Below are 11,202 nucleotides of genomic sequence, written 5' to 3'. Positions count from 1 at the left end.
ATACGCTTCCGATATGATTTTCCAAGCTGGATTACTTCCATATTCAATAAAATTACAGAATAGCTAGTGAAGATATTTAATTTAGAACTCCTGCTAAAATTTCCAGTTGCGAGGGCAAATTGACCCTATTTCAGTTTCCTTTTCTCCTCCAAGCACAGACGGTTTCTTCAGAGGTGAACAGAAGAGAAGCCTCCGTGTTAAACCGACTCTGAAGTGTTCGTTTTTTTCATTTACACCCACTCTGCACAGCACCTAATGCAAATAGACATAGGGATTTTTCAATCACTTCAGTAGGGTTGTACAGCGCAAAAGTAGGAGGCCACCCTTCATTTTCTTTCATTTCCAGTCAAAACTGCCACTGGATATTCATATTTTAACATAAGAGGGAAAAAAGGCAGAAAAACGTCAATTTAACAGAAAATTGTAAACACAGAAGCCACAACAAATAAAATTAGCTGACACTTCTTTCGAGTTTTTAGATGAAACAAACGATCAATGGAGTTACAGTCAAAACATATGAGGGTTTGGGTTGAGCTTAAATTGAGTTGGGTTAGGGTTAGGTTATGGGGAAGGTTGGCAAGGTTAGGTTTTGTGTAATGTAAGTAACATATTAACATTACATCTACTTTAAGTAATGTATCAGCAGCAGAACATCTACATTTATTATTTACTTCAATGTATTCAGATACTTCACTACTGCTACTTCACTATGGTGTTGATGTGTTACTGATAATTCATTAAGAGTTTATTAATCACCTACAAAGGATAGTGCTGGAGCCTATCCCAGCGGTCACTGGGCGGAAGGCAGGATACACCCTGGACAGGTCGCCAGTCCATTGCAGGGCAATTTCTCCAAAATATGTCCTGAAAAATAATGTGTAATAGCTGCTTTGACTGTAAATTCAACAAATAAAGGATGTCCTCTGAATTTTGCAAAGCACTGTATCTGTATCACACGCTATATACCAGATTACATCACCTCTCCAAATAATATTATTTCAACATGTAATGATATTTTATGGTTATCATTCTATTATAGATATTGCAATAATATGCATATATTATGTATACGTATATCTCTGAATGCATCACCTCTCCCGAAACTGTACAATTTCAAATTATAGAAGTACACTATAATGAAGGGACTTTCTTTCTTTATTTGATTGATTCATTCATTCATTCATTTTTAGCAGCAGATCAACAGTTGATAATGACAGATTGTATGGACTGTGTTAAATATATCTCTCCCTCACTGGTTACTGATAGCAGCGGTGGGAGTTCACAGCCAAGTCCCAGCAGGTCATGGTTTCAATCCAGCTGATGGCTACTGCAGCTGTGCCCTCAAGCAAGGCCTTTAACCCCAAACTGCACCTGGGGGCCTGATCTTAAACTTGACTAATGCTTGTACTTTTTAGATGTGCTACAGTGTCACAAACCAGGTGACCTGAGCTGTAAAATTGGGGTCAGGACCTGCATGTTTTTGCTCTGTGGTAAAGAATTTTATGGTGGCAGCAGTTCCGTTGTACTAAGGTATAGCCATACATCAAACCATTTAAAGCTAATGATTTAACTCAGGGAAAAGACGTCTCAAAGAAGATGCTCATTGTGTATTATGTATTATAACTTGTGATGCATTTCACTTTTAGTGCTTAAATTCCCAGGACACATTATAATTCATTTGCATATTCGCACAATATGGAGCTCTTCACCCATTTAATTAATCCAACAGCTATTCAAGTGCCAGAAGCACAGCACACAAACATAGAACTCTGCTTCTGATTAAAAAAGGTGATGCAAAACGCCCCAAGGAGAAGGATTTATTGAAAGTTCATGGGCAACATAACCTCCTTTGAGCCTTAGGGCACTACCAAATATGTCCCAAAACATTTTATAATGCACTTGAACTATAACACTGACCTATTATAAATATATATATATATATATATATATATATATATATATATATATATATATATATATATACACATATGAAACATCCTGTAAGCAAGAGGTTAATCCAGGATGACTATTACTTTCATCTGCAGATGGTGCTGTAGCTATTTATTGTATTTTATCTGCTTCACCAGTAGGAGGCGACAAAGCTTTTCTTTCAGTCTTGAACTGCCTTATGCTTGCTAGATGGCCTTTTTGCACAGACTCAGGACCAACTCCAGCTTTAAAGATCCCTATCTTGAGCAAAATGATAGAAAAAGCAAAGCCAGTTTTGGATTAGGGTAGATAAACACCACTGAACATGTAAATGCCCCACAGATGCAGAAGATACGTCTGGTACATGACCATTCTTGTTTATCTGCTTTAGTACATGAACAGGCTGCAGGGCTGTTTTTTTTTTGAGAGAGTAGACAATTTCAGTATCACTGGTGATTGAATGAGCTAGCCCAAGGGTCCACAAAGGGCAGGTGGGGCTGCAAGATAACATTTCAACCCAGCAAGAGCACCCTTGATTAAACGTATTTAATCAGCTTGTTTCAGTCATACAACAATTAGATATATGAGGTGTGCTCCTGCTTGACTGGAATGAAAACCTGCAGCCATGTAGGCCCTTTATGGATAAGATTGGTGACCTCTTGGGCTCTGCTGTGCTGGTGGCATAGCAAAAGCAATATGAGGTTAAGGTAAAAAAAAAAAAAAAAGTAAATACAGAACTGCAGTAGAACTTCTTAGTACATCTAGCACCCATCAGCACTGGAACTGAAGGTGCTTTTCTTCTCTTATTGGTTTAAAATAAGCTTTAGAAAATGTGAGGAGCAGTAAAGCAGTTAAGGATTTGAACCAATAGAAGAGAATGAAATAAAGCCAAAAATACAGTTAGTTACTAAGTGCTAATGGCTAATGTGGAACTGAGGTAATACTAGGCAGCAGAGATGGCACAATACCATGTTTTTTGATACCAATACCAATATTAAAACTTTGAAAATCATACACTACTGATCTGGATCCAATTTTTTTTCCTTCAGACTTCAAAATGAGCTATTTTAATTGAGCCCTGTCCAGGGTGTATCCTGCCTTTCTCCCAATGACCGCTGAGATAAGCTAAAGCACCCCCAGGTGACCCTGAGGGAGAAGCAGCTTAGAAAATGTGTGTGTGTGTGTGTGTGTGTGTGTGTGTGTGTGTGTGTGTGTGTGTGTGTGTGTGTGTGTGTGTGTGCGCGTGCATGTGTGTGTGTGTGTGTGTATTTTAATTGAAGTGCTACTGAAAGTAGACTATGAGGCTCAAATTACTCAATTATCCTGCTAGCCAACAGGAAGAACTACACAGCTAGCAACATCACATCACACAATGTGAGTTGAACAGTTTAGATTTGTCACAGGATTGGATCCCTTTGATATGCGATCCATTTCTGTTGATGTTGGCCCGATGCCTGGTCTCCAGGGCTGTATGTAAACTTTTTGAGCATTTAGCACTGGTACTATTAAGATTGCATGTGTTGTAGCATGAATGAATCATTTTGTCTCTGAGATAAAAATGCAATAAATGCCCTTACAAAGTAATAACTCCTTGAAAGACCAGGGTCTGCCGGTGGGCCCAATGTTTTATTATACACTTCTATTACCGAAGAAAAGCCCAACCAGTTTGCATTGGAGTTCCTGTAGTTACTAAACAATAAGCCTCATATGTAGTAAGCCTGAGATTTTGAGGGGTTAATAACACACACACACACACACACACACACACACATCTTGTAAACCGCTTCTCCTTCTGGGTCGCAGGGGGTGCTGGAGCCTATCTCAGCTGACATTGACCCCTGGACAGGTCGCCGGTCTATCGCAGGGCAGTCTTTGAAGCATACAGATAATTAATTTTCTCCACAATAATTCAGATTCCCCACAAAAAGGCGCTATTGGCACTCAAGTAGCATTTTTCTGCATCTTTTAGTGCGAGGAAACCCACACCAGCAATAATGCTTGTATGTTTGAAATCAAAATGTTATTCAATCATATTTAATGTGTTTTCATTTAGTCAGTTCATTTAAATAAAGGATAAAGATAGTATGTAGGCTAAAGATAGACTTTTTGTTCAGTTGGCAAACAGTAAAATCTTAATTCAATGCTGGTTTTAAGTAGAACATTACAGCTCCAAACTAAACAACTTCTGGGCATTTTGTACTTCGCAAAGGCCCTTTGTTTACAAACATCTGGATTTGTTCTCTTGTGTTCGCATTAACTGATTAACTATCTTAACCTGTGTCGCAGGCCTTACGACTGCTTGAGGAGATAAATTGGGCATTTGGGAAATGTTGTTTGATGTTGCACGCACCACATAGTGAGAATAGTTCATGAGTTAACTAGGAATAACTGACCACAATTTCCAGCGCATGAGACTAAGCGCATGTAAGTAACTTAAAGCCACCTCTGCCAGAGACTTTGTGATGTGTTGTCTTATAGAGGAAACAGAAGGTGGGTAAAGGAAGGGAGTCAGAGCAGTACGGTATCCTCTGTGAGTCGGCTCGTGCAGATGGCCTGCAAACACACAGATGGGCGTCATCATCACCGACATGTGCGCCAGGCCCTGTCTGTGCCAGAAAGGTGAATTTAACTTAAGCGCCAAGCAAACAGCGCGCTGGTGGGGTGGGGCCTACACAAAGATATGTATGTGATTACTACACGCGACCCACATTTGGCCTCTGCTGTTATTACATTGACCAGTCATGGGCAGCATTACCGGATAAGTCCTCATTATCTTGGTATTTGGCCTCCTACATGTGCCACATCTTCCTGTGGCCCCTTCTTTTAAAAGACTATGCTATTAATCCAGCTTTTGCATTTTTATGATGAGCAGATGGTTCAGTTTTGATTGGACGCAGATGCAGTCTCTGTGGTAACGTTAAACATCCCACACATTGTTCTGTGTGACCTTTGCTGAGAAGTTGCTTCCAAAGGTTTATTGTCTCTTGCTGAACTGTTCTGCATGTCAGAGCAGTTTAGACTGAGGGGGCTCACGAAACCAAGGGGGGATCAGATCAAATCATAAACAGACTGCGTCGCGGTCAGTGGGAACTGTCCACGTCAACAAGGTTCATGCGCTATAGCCATTGCATGTCTACATGGGAACTGCTGCTGAGCTTCAAGCTGGCATCTCACTATTGTGCTGAGTCAGCGAGATCACCGGTAATAATTGCAGAAGCTCAGTAGGTGTTTCGATTATGTCTTAAAACTTATTTAGTATTCTACAATGTAAATATAGCCGTTTTGTTCACTATCCGTGCAACTAGTGAACCTACACTTGCCTTCTGAGTTTTTTATGTATGATGTTGCTGGTGGAAAACAAGAATAAATCTGAAAAAATAAGAATTCTCTGGGAACTGTTTTGCCTTACAACACTCTGCATGTTCCTCTCCCCATTGATGAATTTTAAAAATATGTTTTAGTCCAAAATCTTATTGCAAAACCCCAGACATCAGGCAGTATTCATAACCATTTCATGTAATAATTTTTTGTGATGTAGCTTTAAAGGCATTGAAAGCATCATACATCTGGCTTCCATCATCACCACTGTGAACAATTCTGACTGGGTAAGTTTCTCTAGAATGCAGCACTCTGAATAACTTAGTTTACATCTTAATGGTTTAATTATGTGGAGAATTTGAAAAATCAGTGGGATGCCGCTTTAAGCTTTTGCATATTGATGATACTAAGAAGTGGAGATGTGAAAATTCATCAACGCATCATGATGTACTGATCTGCAGGTGGTGAATTAAGTGTTATTTTTGATAAGTTAGTAATGCATATAATCAATTTTAATAATATTATATATTTAAAATATTTTGACTTAAATCATTTTTCATATAATGTTTCATTTCAAACATAAACGCTCAGCTGTATTGCACTGCTATATAAAGCAAAAAATGTCAGTTTTCAATTTGCATATTCAGTGTACTGTACTTTTCAAACAATTGTAATCATATAAACGTGGTTGAATTGAATCAAACAATGGCTTTTTTATTAATGGATATTAATTGTAAAACTCTCAATCAAGAATGTAATAATAAGTGGTTCCAACACGCAATTAAAAGAGTAACAGTGACCTGTTACTTGCCAAATACTGAGCCCACATATATCTACACTGTTGAACCTCAGATCTTGCTGGTTACTTATCTTACATTACATTATACCTATCAACCAAATTGAATCACTGTGAGGTCAGAGATTTACACCCCTATCAAGTAAGCATGCTTTCATTATAGGGGCATTCTGTCCTAAAACTAGCATGTACTGTGTTATTTGTAATATTATGTAAAATTCTGCAGTGTTTGCATCTCAGACTCATAAGTTTGACAGAATTCATGATTTTGTGTCCCTTTTTGTTTTTTTGTGGGTTTTTTTTGTGTGTCCCACTACAATACCCAGCATGCATTAAATAAATGGAGACTGCTAGCATGGCCACAAATACAGAAGTCAAATTTAGCTTCCTAGCAGCACCATTAGTGATCTGGCCTCCTCCTGTATTAGCCTGCTAGCTGGAAAACAACAGTTCAGGTAGTTCCTCCCACCTTCAAGATACATCATCAAAACAAAGTTTTCCAATCATTAAACTGGAAAATCTCAGTCCTAAAAGATTCCTGTGGCACTACTGTGGGAGGAGAGTATACTTGTTTACAACAGATGTAGTAATATATGCAGTTTCCATTTTGGCCAGGGTGCCCCTTTAACATGGTCCTCTTCTAGTGCAGTTTGATGGGAGCATTTGTGAAAGATTTGTGCTTAGAGATGATGAATAGTAAAGGCCTCAAAGCCACTCTGACATGTTAAGAGACAAGATCCAGCTCAGACGAGACTCTGCTAGGCTCCTCGAGTGGCCTTTGCAGTGCATTATAGTCAACTGATCATAATAAATCAGTTTCCATAATGGCAGAAGGAAATTAGCCATGGAGAAGCTGGTAGGGACAAGCACAGGGGAAAGTTCAGGTCCTCAGTCATCTCTCATGGAGCTTCAAAACCCAAGTTTCCACACGAGAGTGTAGTGTTTCAGCACAGCAAGATTTATTCCAGCCTCTAAGGCAGGCCATGCAGAAATGAAATAACCACATGGCACTGCTCTCCTTTTACTGCCAGCTCCTATTCTGGCCACCGTCTTACAATAGAGTGCATGCAGGAAATCAGTAGATATGAGCATCTGGTCCATTTGCTTTATCACATAGTCAGACTATGACACGCGCTCATACATTAGTAGCGCGGCACATTCAGCAGAGTTGTGGATCACGCAGTGTTCAGATAGAGCTGAATTTATCCCCTCAGCAGACTATATGAGATCACATCCTCTTTGTTAATGGTATCTTTGTTTGGAGGATGGTCATGATCCGCGCCTCAACCCTGAGAAGTTGCTGTCAATGCCAGCGATAACAAAGGCAGGGTGTAATTTGACACTGTTTATTTCTCGTACATCTTTGGAACAAGCAGAGAAATGTTCAAAAACAAATATGAGTGCACGAGTAGAAGAAGAGACATGGTTTTATGGTTTCAATCTAATAAATGTCATTTTTGTGGTTATGCTTATTGCACATTTTTATGAGCGCTTATCAGCAACACAAATAGAAACAGCTGCAAGTGCAGACTCCAAGCTGTACATTCTTACAGAATGTAAGAAAAATGTAAATGTAACTAACAATGATATTAAAATGATAATCAGGTGTTTCTACAATTAGAGGCACTTTGATCAAAACTTGGAGTCTTGTAGTCTTTTAACCATGTCTCCATCAGTTGTTTCTACGACTTTGTGCCTTTTTTGTAGGAATTTCATGACTTATTCTTGTCCCAGATGCAGTTTTTGTCTTAAATTTTGGAATAAATGTAAATGATTTGGCCTGGAAAACATTTCATGATGTTTTCCAAGATTCATATGATGGTACAAACCCAGGAAATATGAGATATTAGGTTAAAATTATATCCAAAGAACCCGGTGCCTATGAAGGTTGTGGCTAATAACACAGATCCCTCATAAATGAAAGAAACATTATGACTTTGTAACCTGTATAAAAATAGGCAGATGTCATGAACCCAGAACAGTGAGTGCAAATGTGTGGGTGAGAGGATATACTGTTGGAAACCTGAAGGTGAATAGGGTGTCCACGTCAAGCTGAGACAGAAGCTCGGCCCTGGATTTAAGGTAGGACAGCCAGTACTGCAACATTTCAAATGCAGGCACCACCAGACTCCCTGCAGGATAGATATCATATATGTTGCAGGCACTAATAGAGACCATTAATGGGGTCAATCTATAGCAAAATGCAAAGCAAAAGGCTCTAAGAAGAGCATGCCACTTGTCTACTATAAGACACGTGATGAGCAGTAAATTAAAGAAAAAGAAAGTTGAATATCACAGAGAACAGAATATTTTATTATGTGTTGCCATGACGCTGTGATTCTGTCAAAATATGCCAAAAATAATTGTTCAACTCTGTGCTTTTAGGATACATCATATCTTTGATATGTGAAATAAAGCCTCTCCAAAATTGTAACTTTACAGGAGAAGGAAAAAACATTCTTAACAAGAAATGGAAGTTAATGTTATCTATTTTATTTATTTTGGACCATTTCTATTGGTTCATCATGATATCTTAACCTAATGCAAAGCTTAACTTGAGCAAAAAATATTATCCATCCATCCATCCATCCATCCTCAACCGCTTATCTGGGTCTGGGTCGTGGGGGCAGCAGCCTAAGCAAAGAGGCCCAGGCCTCCCTCTCCCCTGCCACCTCCTCCAGCTCTTCCGGAGGGATACCGAGGCGTTCCCAAGACAGTCAAGAGATATAATCCCTCCAACATGTCCTGGGTCTTCCCCGGGGTCTCCTCCCCATCGGACATGTCTGGAACACCTCCCTAGATGCCCGAACCACCTCAACTGGCTTCTCTCAACGTGGAGAAGCAGTGGCTCTACTCCGAGCCTCTCCTGAATCGCCGATCTTCTCACCCTATCTCTAAGGGAGAGCCCAGCGACCCTGTGGAGAAAGCTCATTTCGGCTGCTTGTATCCGCAATCTCGTTCTTTCGGTCACTCCCCAAAGCTCGTGACCATAGGTGAGAGTCGGAACGTAGATTGACCGGTAAATTGACCGCTTCGCCTTCTGGCTCAGCTCTCTCTTCACCATGACGGACAGGTATAGGGTCTGCATTACTGCAGATGCTGCACCAATCTGCCTGTGAACCTCTAACTCCATCCTTCCTTCACTCGTGAACAAAATCCCAAGATATTTAAACTCCTCCACTTGGGGCAAGAATTCACTCCTGACCTGGACAGAGCATTCCACCCTTTTCTGACTGAGGACCATATAGACTGTTATAATGTCAATTGCACCACAGAATGAATGGTGGTATTGACCAAATAGACCAGAGAGCTCATTTAGGCTTTAATGAACTTATTTGATAGCAGAATAAATTTAGCTAATCTAACTATGTTGTATGAGCACAATTGCCTTATTTTGAAAGAAGTACATCTATTTGTGTAAAATACCTTCCATAATTCAGGTAAAGAAGGATTCTTTGAGTGTAGTAATAATGAAAACTTTAGCTGTGTTTGAGTGCACGTAACTGATTTGTGGTAATGCCAATTAGTTCCAACTCAGCAAAATCCTGAGAAAGAGACAGTGTTGGGAATTTACTATACTCCTGCTGGTGTTAAGATAGAAGATGACAGGTCTTTGAAATTGGGCCTGCTGTAATCTCTTAGTGTCCACAGCTTTGAGGTCAGTGTTGAGTGGACCATGTCCAGGCAGCTGTGCTGCTGGCCTGAGCTGGGTTTACAGCTGGCTGTGACCCCTACACATTGTAATGAGAAAGGGGGCCTCTTTGATGTTCGGTGCTAACTGGAAGGAGCTACTTTTCCTTCTGGCTCAGAATTGCTACTCTCTGCTTTCAGGAGACCTCACACCTGAAGAAGGATCAACTTCATCCATAACAACCAAAAGCAAGAGTTGCCCTGACATTAGACATTAAAAAATGGAACCAAGTGAGCTTATTTGACTTACAAAGTTAAAAGATGTTGATATTAAATAAATAGCATTTTAGAAAACCATGCAAAAGTCTTCAATACAAGTCATTCATTTGTCAGGAGGTGTTTCTGAGGAGATTAGATATAAGACTGCATAAGGAAAGGGGAAGGTCAAACGAAATAGGTGAAGTTTGTCAATATTCAGAAAAATAGGAGCTCCTACTGTGCAAGACCTGGTAGACCACCAAAACGGACGGTGTGAGATGAACAGTAGAGAGAAAAGAGAAAATCACTCTCCTCTCTTGCTTCTGAAAATATCCACAGGTGTTTCTGTCCATCCCACGCAGGGCCAGATCTAGGGGAGGGACCAGATTTCTGACCCCAGCAGAAATCTGATTGGACCCTTAAGTGCCCCTCACAACCACTCGCCACCTGCAGTCACGTCATTAACAAACTCATTGCCCTTCAGTAAATTCCCTGGTTTGATAGGTGAATATGCTAATCACATGAATCATGTTGATTGAAAGAGTTTCAGGAGCTGCTGAATAATATTAATGTTAGCTAAAGTTACTGGAAATAAGTGCTGTAATGGTGCTGCTAAATGAAACCTCTTCTGAGCAACAGAAGTTCTTTGTGCACTTGGTTTCATTTTAACAAATCTGATATCTTTCAACAATAGCGTTAGAAAGATGAGTGCAAACATAGACAAGTGAGACCACTTGTCCACTGTACCACTTAATTTTTTGTCTGAAACTGATGTAGAACATACCGATTTCTGGGGACTGTACTCTCTGTGTTAGCTAAGCGATCGTTTTCAAATTGCATCCTAAGTGGCGATCATAGGGGTCCAAGCACCTCTGGCCTTATGGCGCCAGTATACACCTTAAAGCAGATAGAACACAAATGAAGTGAGTTTTTAGAATGACTAGACATGAGTTCAATGCTATAGTTGTTGAACTTGATGAACTGAACCTTTCTACAATCTTCATCTTTCAAAGGCATCCAATCCTGGTCCTGGAAATCTGCTAGCCTGCAGAGTTTAGCCATTCCTTATATAACACATCTGATTCAGTTAATAAATGCTATCAGATGCATCTAAAAACACAGGGGTGTTGGATTTGAACTCTCTTGGGTGGTGGATCTCCAGGACCAACATCTAGTCCCCTTTGTTTTCTATATAATAATTTATAAACATGAATAATATATGTTTATAATGTGAGTAATGTGTACAAATGTATAGCATATATATTGTGAAT

Source organism: Pygocentrus nattereri, chromosome 1, assembly GCF_015220715.1.
Source record: "Pygocentrus nattereri isolate fPygNat1 chromosome 1, fPygNat1.pri, whole genome shotgun sequence".
Classification (NCBI taxonomy): Eukaryota; Metazoa; Chordata; class Actinopteri; order Characiformes; family Serrasalmidae; genus Pygocentrus; species Pygocentrus nattereri.
This window is presented reverse-complemented; position numbering follows the sequence as displayed.